This window comes from Sylvia atricapilla, chromosome 27, assembly GCF_009819655.1.
Source record: "Sylvia atricapilla isolate bSylAtr1 chromosome 27, bSylAtr1.pri, whole genome shotgun sequence".
NCBI classification, from domain to species: Eukaryota; Metazoa; Chordata; class Aves; order Passeriformes; family Sylviidae; genus Sylvia; species Sylvia atricapilla.
The window spans coordinates 3,700,630-3,713,272 of NC_089166.1; the positions used below are offsets into that span (position 1 = coordinate 3,700,630).

The window sequence follows — 12,643 nt, forward strand, 5'->3', positions numbered from 1 at the left end:
GCTGGGAATGCAGGGACTTGGCAGTGGTTTGGTGAACCAGCTGTGGCTGCAGGGCTGCTCAAAGGGGAGAGCTGGAACCTGGTCTGCACAGGTCCCCTGTGGGAGCAGAGGGTGGGGCTGTGAACAGCTCTCCAGCGGATCCCTGTCCAGGACTGCTGCAGGTGGCTGCTGAAACCTCTGCTGGCCAGGGGCTGGTGAGGACACTGGGCTTGTGGGGGAACAGGAGCCTCCTGCAGCGATCACAAAGCTGAGGTAGCTTTTGTGAAAACAAGGTTCACAGCATCAGCGGTGCCCGGCGGGGGAAGTGGTGCCCCTGCCGAAGATGCTGGATCCCAGTGGATACAGCCCAATTATCCAGAATGCTGAGCCATTCATTTCCAGCTGAGTAGTGGGCTGTGAATGGCAGGGTCATGGATCAGCGCAGAGGGTGAGGAGAGGACACCGCAGGAACTGTGTGACACCAGGCACCGGCTCGGGGAGCTGCGTGAGGTGCCTGGATGCTGTGGGAGGAAATGTTGCTATGACTTCATAAGATACAAGCAGGTTTCGTTAAATAACTATAAACAGGTTTGTGTCTCTGTGTTTAACACAGGATAAAGGAGAAGAAATGGAGATAGTTAATGGGGTGTACAGTTACGAGTGGTTTGTGGAGGACAGTAAATCAAGTCTGATTTAATAAATTAAAAGTGGAAGCAAACCCCCAAACCTGAACTGATGGAATTACACAGTGTCTGTTATTTCCTCTCCCCCAGCCTTCCTTCCCTCCCCACTTCTGCTCCCTCCCTGTATCCTCACCAAAGAAAGGGAAGGAGAAAGAATTTAAGGCCTAACACTGGTGAAGCAGCTCTGGCTGGGAGAGGAGAAACGCTGAGCTCTCCTTGCTGGTTGGGCACACCGGTGGGTTGGTTGTTTGGACAGACTGACCCTGTGTCCTGGGGCTTCCACTCAGTGCTCGCAGAGGTCACACAGGATTCCTTCATCCTCAGCTAGTGAAGGTCTGTTGTTCTCTTCTCTGGAGCTGCATGAGCCACAGCCCAGATGAGATATTTCCAGAGTCCTCTTCGAGTGGTGTTAAACTCTTTTGGATCCCTGGTCTGTCTTGCTTGAGGTTACATCAACAGATCTGGACTAAGGGAAGGATTTTTCTTGTCTCAGGTTACTGGACAGTTTAGGAGGGTTTTTGCATGGCCCATTTCCTGGAACTGTTGGCATTTCTACTGCTGAACTGTGATTATTTTAGGACTGAGACAGACATTTCACTCCTCAAGCAAATACCTTCAAAAGATGACTCATGCATGCATGAGAGAGAAGGAGGAGGGACAGTTCAGTTTTACCTCCTCTGGCCTGGGACTTTGAAAGAAGTGTAGATAAGGTGATGGTAACTGTCCTTATCAGTATAATGACCTGTGCAGCTTATCAAAGCTGCTGATTTTCTATATGTAGGAGCATTTCTGTGTCAGTGTCAGTGCCACTCTGTACCCAGTTAGAGGCCAAAGAATGGTGTTTAAGATCAGTGTAGATATGAAGTGTCAAATTCCTTTGTTCTCCTGCTCAAAGGACAGAGATGTGAACAGGAAATAACTGAGCTTTATTTCTTTTCCTGTAAGTCTCTCTTCAATATATTTAGGAGGAAAAGAGTAATTTCATAAATACATTCCACTCTCCTTTTGACAAAAGCAGGATTTGTAGTAATTTTATTGGCACTGCATGAAAGTGCTGTGACTGAAACACTTGAACCCTGTCTTTATCTTCAAGTCCATCAGGCCAATGCCATTGGATCCAAAGCTACAGATGCATTTTCTGACTGGATTTTCGAAGTGACCATTTTATTCCTCAGATTCAGTCAGAAGAGTGTGGACAATATTTGTTAGGAGGAGCCTTGTGTAAATGTAAACTTTTAAAGTAATTTTACATACATATGTATAAAAAGAAAGAATCATGGAATCACAGGATGCTTTGGGTTAGAAGGGATCTCAAAGCCCATCCAGTGCCACCTTTGCCATGGGCAGGCACACCTCCCACTGTCCCAGGGTGCTCCAAGCTCTGTCCAGCATGGCCTTGGACACTGCCAGGGATCCAGGGGCAGCCACAGCTGCTCTGGGCACCCTGTGCCAGCCCTGCCCACCCTCACAGGGGAGAATTTCCTTCTCATATCCCATTTAACCCTGCCCTCCTTTACCTTACTGCCATGGCTACATTAAACAAAAAGAACATGAAAATACTATAATCCTTGAGGATTGGGATATGTGAGAGAGTCATGTATTAGTGACTATTGCATTACATTTTATACAACATCAAAAATGCCAGTTGTGTATGTTGTGGGTTAAAATTCTTGCATTTAAAGCAGAATTTCTTAAGTTCACCAAAGGCTGCTTTGGGGTGAGGGTGGCAGTTATTCTGCTCATGGATAGTCATGGATAAACTGATGTGTGCTGATAGATAATGATTGGCAGCTGTATTCCACTGCGGATTGCCACCTAAATGTATGGATTGTCAGTGCTTTCCCACTGACACAGCAAAATATTCTGAGAACTCTGAAGCACTCCATTGTTTCCAGAAGTCCTTGGAAAAGTGGCAGTGGAGCCATTCCCCTCATTTGCTATTCCCTGCTGGAAGCTGACCACTGAGTGTGTGAGGAGCTGATAGTGACCATTCCTATGTTTGTATTTATTGGTAGTTCAAGAAGATCTTAATTATTCCAACGACACGAGTATGGGTGAGATATCCATTCGTCTTTTGTGCGGCAGGGATGAGTGTGAGAAAGGTAACACAAACCACTTAATTTAAAAAAAAAAACTTAGAAAATAACATAGAAAATATGTTTTCCACCTAATAGATGACTTTCTGTTTGTAAAAAGTGTAAAGAGATTAGCAGTATGTGACTGCCAGACTTGTTGATTCCAAGTGTTTTTTTGTGTTTCATGCTGTTCTGTGGGGGCTCAGCAGCTGATTGCTCAGGGGAGAGAAGGAGAGAGGCAGAGAACTGTGCTTGGAGGAGGATGTGTCAGCTCTGAACTGTTAATTAAGCCAATTTATTAAAAAAAAAAAAAAAAGAAGAAAAAAACAACTAAATAAAGCTGATAGCAAAATGAATTGGAAAACCTGTGCTGCTTTTCCTGGAGATGCCAGTCCTGCTCGGCCGTCTCCCGAAGGTGCCCGTGTGTGTGTGTCTGAGAGCCCCTGGGTGCCCTGTACCCGGGATGTCATCGCCCTGAGCAGGGACAGCGGCTTCTCTCCCTGCTGCTCTCGGTGTGTGACTGCCTCTGCCACAGCTGAGGGTCACTTCGCCGCCACCCCAGGCTAAATCAGTGCTTTCACTAACGAATTAGAGGCTGAAATATCTTCATTAAACTTTTTGATAAACTGTGGTCACTGGTCTGACTTTTGGAGATTGTCATTAACTAATGCTCATTACCTGGCGATGGATACGTCACAGAAGCAGAAGCCTGCCTGAATCCTCGGGCTGATTTGTCCTTCAACAGATCCTGTTTTAAATAATTTCACAGGGCTCTGAATTCCACTGGCCTGGGATTAAAAATTTGATGGTGTGGTCAAAGCCAGCTTGGCTTGTGACAGATAAATTGAAGATGCTTTTCAGTTTAGCTGCAAGTTAATTCTGATTTGTGTGGTATTTGTGCTGTCTCACATGATTATTACTTGAATAGTCGTTCAGCTTCTGAGTGGGAGCTGTCTTTGACAGAAAAAAAAATATGTCAAATGTAAGGGAAGTAAATGAGCCCAATCTTTCCGGTGATAATTTGAACCGATAAACCAAGCAGCATGTAAATCAAGTAATCTGTTTTACTAATCAAACCTTTTAAGTTCTTTTCCATCTTGCTAATGTTCCCCTGGGTTATCTGTGTACAGTTGCCATTTAGGAATTCACTCCTTTTGCAGTGGATGATGAATGCATAAATAGCTCCTGCTGCTCAGCTGCTTTTCCATGCAAAGAATGTAAAGTGAGGTACTTCGGGCCACTGTGCAAATTCATTTGCTTATCTTGCCAGTTCTGCCCTGCACTTCCATACCCCATAAGGGTGTTTGAAGCATTCCCTGTGCTGTTCCTTCTCTTTTTGCTCTTTTGAAGTTGACTTTGAGTGAGAGGGAGAAAGCTCCTGATACTGAATCTGCCAGTTCAGTCACACTCAGGAATTTAAGTGGACCTGCTGCACCTGGTTGTAGTTAAAACCCCTTTTGTTTCCCACCCAAACTTTCTGTGAAATATTAGTTGCTCTTTAATTGGAAGAAGAAACCTTGTGTGTTTATTGGGCCTTTTCACCCTGACATGATCTGATCCCTTACAGAGCTTCAAGTTTTGTCTTCCTGCTCCATTCTTGGCGAGGGGGAGACTGGGAGATGGAGAAGATGCAGTTCTGTTCACATCTCCATTAGGGACATGAAGCTTTTCCAGTACAAAACAGAAAATACTTGAAAGAAAGCCCCAGAACAAACCTGAGCCAAATGTATATCCAAACTGGGAAGCTTTTCCTGACTAGCCATGCTTTCACGGGAGCACGAGGAAAAGTCCTTTCAGCCTGAGCAGTTCACGGACACCTTGTTGAAATGCACTTGCTTTGTGATTTGCGAACTTAATTTTCCCCTCCAGTGCTTGTGATTCTTTGTCCGTGTGCTCTGGCTGAGGCCGTTGATGTCTGAGAGGAGTTGGTGACAGTCTGGGGGTGGCCGAGGATGGCAGCTGTCCCTCACTGTCCCCGCAGCAGACCCGGCTGGAGGTGCAGTGTCCTCGTCTGCTGCCTGGAGGCTCCGTGGTTTGTCCGGCAGAGCCCTGGGCTGGCGCTGGAAGGGCTGGGACAGCTTCTGGGCCAAACCACGGAGCTGAGTCACCGCCACGTGCTCTAAGAGCACGGAGAAGCCCAGTGTGACAATCCAGTGTGACATCCCGGTGTCACTCTCAGCCCCGTGTCACAACCCAGCGCTGCAGCCAGGCAACTCACAGCCTGTGCAAGGAGTGTCACCCTTTGTTTTGGGGTGCCGTGGTGCCGATCACTGCAACAACCCCGAAGGAAGCCTCACGATGCAGAAACACGAGCCATTATTTGCATGTTTTGCATTATTATTTTTGCCTGCTTTGTGTGGCCTGTAGTTGTATAAATAAGGCACCTGGTTTATTTTAAATGTAACGTTACCAGAGCACGGAGCCGTTTTTTGGAGTGCTGGCAGATGAGGCTCTGTATCTTAATGCTGCAAGATGATTCTTGGGTTTTCTGAGCCCTGTCCCAAACAATGCTGCATTCAGGGGCTCCAGTAGCATCCACAGTGGATCAACAGTGGCCACGAGCTTAACAAATCAGAATATTCCTTCCCGGCAGAACAATGAAGCAGCTGAACATCAGCAGCTCCCGGCCAGCTGACTGCTAAAGGAGTCTCCAGGCATTCCAAAAACCGGCGGAATCCTGGGACTGTACCTTGGCACTTGGGCTTGTGGAGTGAGAAGAAGTGTAGTTATCACCTGTTAAGGTTCTGTTAATTGAGCAACACTCCAAGGGCTCAAGGGACAACTGGAGGAGAAGGGGCTGAATCTGTCCAAGGCTTCATGCAGTGCCCTCCCCACCACCCAAATCCATTCCTCCTTCACCTGCCCACCATGGCTTGTCCTTCCTTTTCTCCACAGCTTGGTCCTTCCCACAGCTGAAGATCTGTCAGGGTTTCCCCTTCATCCCCTCTAAACCAGATAGTTTAAAACCAAACACTCCTTCCCCGGTTTAGCCAGAGTGTGCACAGAGTTGGGACAGTGTAACACCAGGTATGTGTTAGAATATGGCTTAGAAAATAAGGTTGCAAATCATCAGTGCAGAGGCTGATGCAGTTTCAGGTGATGTTATTTGTGAACGGTTGTTGTTTCCTGAGTTACTGGAGAGTTGGGAGCAAGGAATAGGGACTCAGAGTCATGGACTTTGTTTTTCTGCATGTTTCTGGCTCTTTCTGCTGGGTTGAAGGATTTTATAGCCCTTCCAGCATCCCTCACAAGAAGGTGATTTAGAAGCATCAGCTTGCCTGGACACCACTGGGACAAAGCCACAGCTGCAGAATCCACACCCCACTGAACCAAGGCGAGGGAATCAGTCAGGATCTTCCTCATAGTGCAAATCTATTCATCCACCAGCCAGTGCCTGGTGTGTTTGCCCTCTGGGCAGGTGTTTTTGCAGTTTTGTCCCCTGAAATGCCTGAAGGTAGCAAATCCTTTAACACAAGGGTGTACAGTCCAACGTGCAAAGCTGAATTCCCAATACTGAAGGCTGGGATAATCATGGTGTGGCAGCTTACAGTTAATATGGACACGAGGTTTGGAAAGAGGAGGTAAAATGTCCTTTTAAAGTACCTGAGTGCTGTAACATCAGAGTGGAAGGAAAATAATGGATCATGGAGTCAGTTGTTGGTTGGTGCAGGAGGTCAAGTCTTCTAAATACATCCATAAAATAAGCTTAGCTTTATCCATCAGGGCTCCCTGGTCCTTGCAGCTGCCACTGAACTGCTCTGCAGCTTTCTGTCTCCAGCCTGTGCTGGCCAGGGTCCTCCATTCCCATTTTCCCTTTGTGTGGGCCTGTGTTGTGTTCTGTTTAATATTTTCTTCCGCCTGCCTGGCAGGATGATTCTCATCTCCCCAGATATTTATAGGTGAGCACTTCCACTTTTTCCTCCTCCTCAGTAGTTTTGTGAGTCTCACTGAAATGAGTTCCTCTGCACGACAGGCTCAGTGCTCCAGCTGGCTGGAGGTGTGATGGGAGCAGAGAGGAGAACCTACCTGACTGCTGAGCTTTCTTTTGCTTTTTACTGTCCCTTTAGAGGTTATGTGCTTTTATTTGGCAGATAAAAGGTTAGAGATTATGAGCAGGTGGCAGCCTCTTGTTTGCTGCTATCCCAAGCCTGTTCTGCTCTTTCCTGGTTAAATCTGGGCACCCAGGATAATTCCCCCTCAGGAATTCTCAGCACTCAGGTCACCATCCTGCCCAGAGCACAGCAGTGTGGTCACTGCACTCAGATTTTACCATGTCCTAGGCAGATTTTCAGGTGGAAACTGGGAGTGTTTCACTGCTCCACACGCAGGGAGCAAACTGCTTCCCTTACCTGTGCTGGCAGCGACTTCCTCCCTTGTGGGGGTTGGAATAAACCACAACGGGTTGTGTGGAGGCTTTCCAAAGAACTTCCCTTTGACTCATTATCTGTCTGGAGTCTGCTTGTGCCTTCTGCTGTGCTCCAGAGCTGGAAGAGGAGTGTGCAGGGCTCCCCTGCTGCAGAGAGCTCAGCCCGTCTGACGCAAATAGAAATGAAAGTTCAGTGACTCCTGTGTTTAGTGGTTTGGCATTTTTTCAGTGCAAGGTTAGCGCTTTATATTTAAGGAGAGGGATTTTAATATTATTCCTGATCCTACATCTCCTCGTTTTAGACTTTTTTCAGTGTTCATTAGGGCTGGCTTAGCATCCATCTCCCATTTCTCTTCCCCTGACCTTACCCAGTGGGTTTGCAGAGCTGGTGGTGACTCAAGGGTCAGCTGAGTTGGAGCTGAATCAGTCCCATCAAATTACAGACAATTTGCTTAAACCTTGGTTTCTTGAGGAAGATGTGGCAGTGGTCACTCGTCGTTTGCTAATTTTATTTAGAAAAAGGTGACATCATTACAAAGAACTCTTTTAACCTAATTGCCAAGCTGGCTGGAGGGACAGATGAATGGAGTGTTCCTCACCCTGCCCTGTCTGCTTCCTCCGTACAGGAAAGGAGTGGTGCAGAACACGCTCCAAATGGCATTTCCTATTTTGTTCAACTGGCAGCATCTGAGCACCAAGTCCATGCAAGCCAGCTGCAAGCAAAACCCTCACCTGCACCCGACATGAATTGAATTGCAGTTTTTCTGGCCCTCAGGGTGGATCAGAACCTTGTAGACATGCATATTTTGAATATTGGAGACTTGCATATTCATGATCAGGACAGACTTGGATCGTTTTCCTGGTGCAGGGAGGTTATACTGACTGGACAGTTTTTGGTCTGTTTTTCCAAGAGCAGCAGGGATATTTTAGCCATAGTTCTGCCAACACAAATCCTGTTTATCTGAGTGCTCTTGTGAGAGGCTGATTCGCTGTGAGACAGTTTATGAACAATTTACCCAGAGACTTGTAGTCCTGCTGGACAGCTGAGTTCATTTTGAGATTTACATAAAATAAAGTCTTTAAGCAGCACTGAACTCTCAGTAGAGAGACCTGGTATCACACAGGAAAGGCCCAAGGACCTGATGCACAGTGTGAACTTTGCTTTAGGAAAGTCACTCGCTTCCCAAAGCACGAGGAGAATGAGACTGTTCCCTTGGGTGAGCACAGGCTGCCCATTCTTGCACTTACAAACCAGGTAAATGTGGTTTCACTGCCAGAAGTCTGCTTAAATTCCCTTCCTTAGTGAACACATCCTAAAGGCCCATCCTTGGCTCTTCACGAACACAGGTTTTAATTAAATGTCTGTGTGGAGGTTTGCAAAGAGAATGGACTCAAATCCGGCAGTCATGGATTTTTAATGTATATATTTCATGGAAAAAAATGAAGGCTTGTTACCCCATTTGGGAGAGTAACCCAAACCACGTGGGGTGTTCACAACAGGAAAAGGAATTGTCCCTGCTCCACATACTGGGGGTGTGCAGCTCCTGGATCATTCTTCCCAAGCACAGTGGAGGAAGAAAAAGCTAAAAGCTGTGTGTTCATACTCAGTATTTCACTTTGTGTGTGAGTTCAGAAATAACCTGGAAACAGAGAAGAGTTTGAAACCATCAGTTTTGATTCTCTTACTCTTCAGTGGGACTAGCTTTGCTGCTGACTGGCACAGCTGAGGCAGCTGCAGCACTCCCCATTCTGTCCTGAATTATTTGCTTTTCCTTAACATTTCCTGTCGTTCAAGGCAGTGCTGCAGAGCCAGACCAAAAGCCATCTCAGTGGGTGTCTGTGCTGTGAGTGACTGAGCAGGGGCTGTCCTGTGGGTCTGTGAGCATCAGGAAGGACAGAGGAACACCTGCTCACAGGTAGAGCTTTGGTGTGCCTGAGGAGCAGAGTGTGCTGCCAGTCTGTGAGCAGTGCTGAGAACGGAGCAGTTCAGGACCAGAGAAGGGCTTTTTCCAGTAGAAAATGATCCAGAATATACCGATTCCTACCCTTCAGCTCTCCTAAAGAAGCAGCCAACCGGTGACGGGCCGTGTTTCTCCAGCAGATGCTCTGTCTGGATGTCGGACAGATGGGAGTGGCAAAGTGGGTTAGTGAGGAGCTGTTTGCCCAGCTCGGGGCTGGCATCGCTCCCCCAGGGACTCTTTGGCTTCTGGAGCAGAGGAGTTACGTGTCGATGATTAATTAGGAATTCCCTGGGTGCTGTCACCCGGGCGGGGTGGCTTTGTGTAAGTCCCGTCCTGCAGGTCCTGCAGATGTTGTTTGGGAGTGTGGCTTCCAAGTCTTGCCAACTAACTTTTCTTTATTTGTACTGAGTGCATTTGAAGTTGCATCATTTCCTCGGTAAGAAGTTTTATTTTTCACTGGAGTTTTTGTCAGGTGGGGGAAATCCTAAATGTGAGTGCTCTCTGGTGGTGGAGATTTCTGCTTCAGTGTTCCCATTTCTGCAGTGTATTTTCCAGGAGCCACTGCATGTGAATGTACCTTGTCTGGACTTAAAGATACTTTTTATCCCAACTCCTTTCCCTAAAAATAAAAAGTACAAAACAGAGTAAAAGCTTTTCTCTTGCCTTAGTGGACTTTTTTCCTAGAGAAGAATTTGTCTCCCTTAAAATGATTTATATTCTGTGACTCACTGGTTTTTATTTTCTCATTATCAATTGATCTTTTAATGAGGTAATAAAAACTTCTCATGAAAGAGCTGATGTTCCTTCTCAAAATAACCCACAAGGATTAAATGCTGCGAATGGCTTTTTGGCTGCCGAGCTGCTGGAGAGAGGGGAGTGAGGGGAGACTCTCACTGGGGTGCAGCTCTTCCCCGGGGGCAGCTCCAATCTCTGCTGCCTGTGACAGTGACAGGACCCAAGGAATGGCTGGAGCTGTGCCAGGGGGGTTTGGTTCGGTGTCAGGGGAAGGTTCTTCCCCCAGAGGGAGCTGGGCACTGCCCAGGCTCCCCAGGGAATGGTCCCAGCCCGAGGCTGCCAGAGCTGCAGGAGCCTTTGGACAGCGCTGCCAGGGATGCTCAGGGTGGGATTGCTGGGGGTCTGTGCAGGGTCAGGGGTGGGACTGGGTGATCCTTGGAGGTCCCTTCCCACTCAGCATATTCCATGGTTCTATGACATTGATACTGAAATGTTTGGAAGGGAACTATTGCAGGGAAATGTTCTGTTGCAGCACAAGCTGATGTTATTTCCAGGAGATACAAAGCAAGGTTTGACCACAGGGCTGTCACCCCCAGTGTGGGCCCTGGGGTTCATTTTCTTAAGGAACTTTTTTTGTTCAAGGAACTGCGCTGTTGTTGCTTTGAGTAAGGAACCCGCAGTTGTACATGGTACACCTCAGCACTGAAATGCCTGTGCTGGCTGTGGAAAGCACCAAATGGATCAGTGGTCTTGTTTTGTGACCTTCCCCTGCAGAGGAACCGTGGGTTTAACACAGCTCAGAGCTTCCCGTTTGCACTGCTTTCGTGGGTTGTTTTCTTAAGCTTTGCTGAGCTCTCCATGGGCAAGGCAGACCTCCCAGCAGAGCTGTGCAGCCAGGGAGAGAGCCCTGCTGTTCTTGGCCCGCTGCTGTGCTGAGCCATGCTCAGGGATGAAAAGGGGCTTTATCAGCAACCAGGGCCGAGGAGCTGGAGCTCCTGGTGGGAACATCTGAGCACGGCTCTGCAATTTTAACTCTGGTGCTCGGAAATAAAGAGAAATGAATTGGGATGTAAACGGGGGCATCACTTGTTCAGAAACTCTGTATCCCCAAAGGCAGGCTGCAGAGGTGCCTCTTTGTCAAGCCTGGAGACAGATCCTTCTTCCCCCTCATCTCCATCTGCCTTCTGCCACAGAGCTGAAGACACAGCTTATCAGAACCCAGTAAAACCTTTTAGAACTTGGCTTGGAGGCCCCGTGTGGGATCTGCCATCTGAGCTGAGCTGTGGGGAAGTGGCAGACAGGATGTGAGCCTGCTGCCTGTGCCAGCATCCCATCTGGAACCCCTCTGGAGTCGGGCTCGGCAGGGACAGGCTGGCAAGGGCCAGATCTGAAGGTTCTGCTTGGAGGCAGAGGGTGCTGGGCACTGCCCAGGCTCCCTGGGAATGGTCCCAGCCCGAGGCCGCCAGAGCTGCAGGAGCCTTTGGACAGGGATGCCCAGGGTGGGGCTGTTGGGGTGTCTGGGCAGGGCCAGGGGTGGGACTGGATGATCCTTGGGGGTCCCTTCCCACTCAGGACATTCCGTGGTTCTATGATTCACTCTGGGATGCTGAACTGTCACGGGAGGAAACTTAAACTGGCCTCTGGCAACGCAAGTTTACATAATTCATTACTTAAGGGAGAGGTCAGAGTAGGGTGCTGTGATGGTGGCTTGGCATGACACTGCAGCAGGAATGGCCTTTATTTCTTTATTTCTCCTCAGCCCCAACAACCCCCTCACCCCCTCTATGGCCATGAACCCTCCAGCTGCTCATGGGGCTTAAAACCGCATCCACAATCTGCTGGATCTTCATTTTCAGCAGCAGCAGTGCCTCGAGCAGCAGTTCTGTGCTGCTGGCAGGGACTTGGGAGAGCAGGCTCAGCGTTCTCTGTTGGGTAACTCACCTTTTTTGGGTGTCCATCTCCAGAAGGGGGAATGATTCTGCTCGTTGTGATGTCCTTGTGGTTTCCATTACATGTTGATGTCCCAGTGTGACTTGATCTCCTCAATACCAGCAGTGTTGTGTGGGTTTGTTTTTTTCAAGCTCTCCTCTGTGTATGCAGAGTCCCTCACGGGCTCCCAGCCTGATATCCAATCCCTTTGCGCTTCTACCTGTTCAGGATCTTGCAAAAATTTAAAATTAGGAGTATTGGTATCACTAGTTATGTTGATCTTATCTTTTCTAAAACATTACTGGTACCTTTCAAACAGCATATATCTCAACAATGTAAAATATCTTTGCATTTCAGGCTCATGATTGTTTTGGGAAATGTGTATCAGGACACTTTCAGTTAAAAGTGATGTAGGAACAAGAGGTTGTTTTGCAATTCTTGTGTCTTCCCAGTGCAGTGTTCCACGAGGAAGCTGGAGTGGGAGGTACCAACACTTCTAGAAAGTGGAATGCTGCTTGCTGAATGATATTTCTTGAGTTTTATTACACCTGCTAAAAACTGATGCTGCCAAGATGCTGGAGAAAATTTTCAAATGAACAATAGAGAATGTCAGGGCTGTCACCACATGGGGGTGGTAATAAATTCAATAAAATAATGCTGGAATTTGTGCCGGAGTCCATCAGGATTTGAGGCTCCCGGGCTCTATGGAGGGGTTCTGGTGCCATCTAATGTCCTGAGGTTTAAATACAGCTGCATTCGGGGATTGGCGCTGGCAATCCAGGGTTTGTGTGTTGATCCCTAAACCTGTTATCCTTTCTCCTCCTGGCAAGCAAATGCCGTGTGAATTCCTCAGCCATTAATCCGGAATTATTCTGAGCTCTCCTCATAGGTAACTTTCAATAAAATGGGCGTTTG

General features: G+C 47.7%; 1 protein-coding gene across 1 annotated transcript in view; it reads left to right on the top strand.

Annotated features, from left to right (window-relative positions):
* MYO1D (myosin ID) overlaps nt 1-12,643 on the top strand; it is a 154,432-nt gene that overhangs the window by 22,769 nt on the left and 119,020 nt on the right. The gene's annotated exons all lie outside the window — the stretch shown is intronic.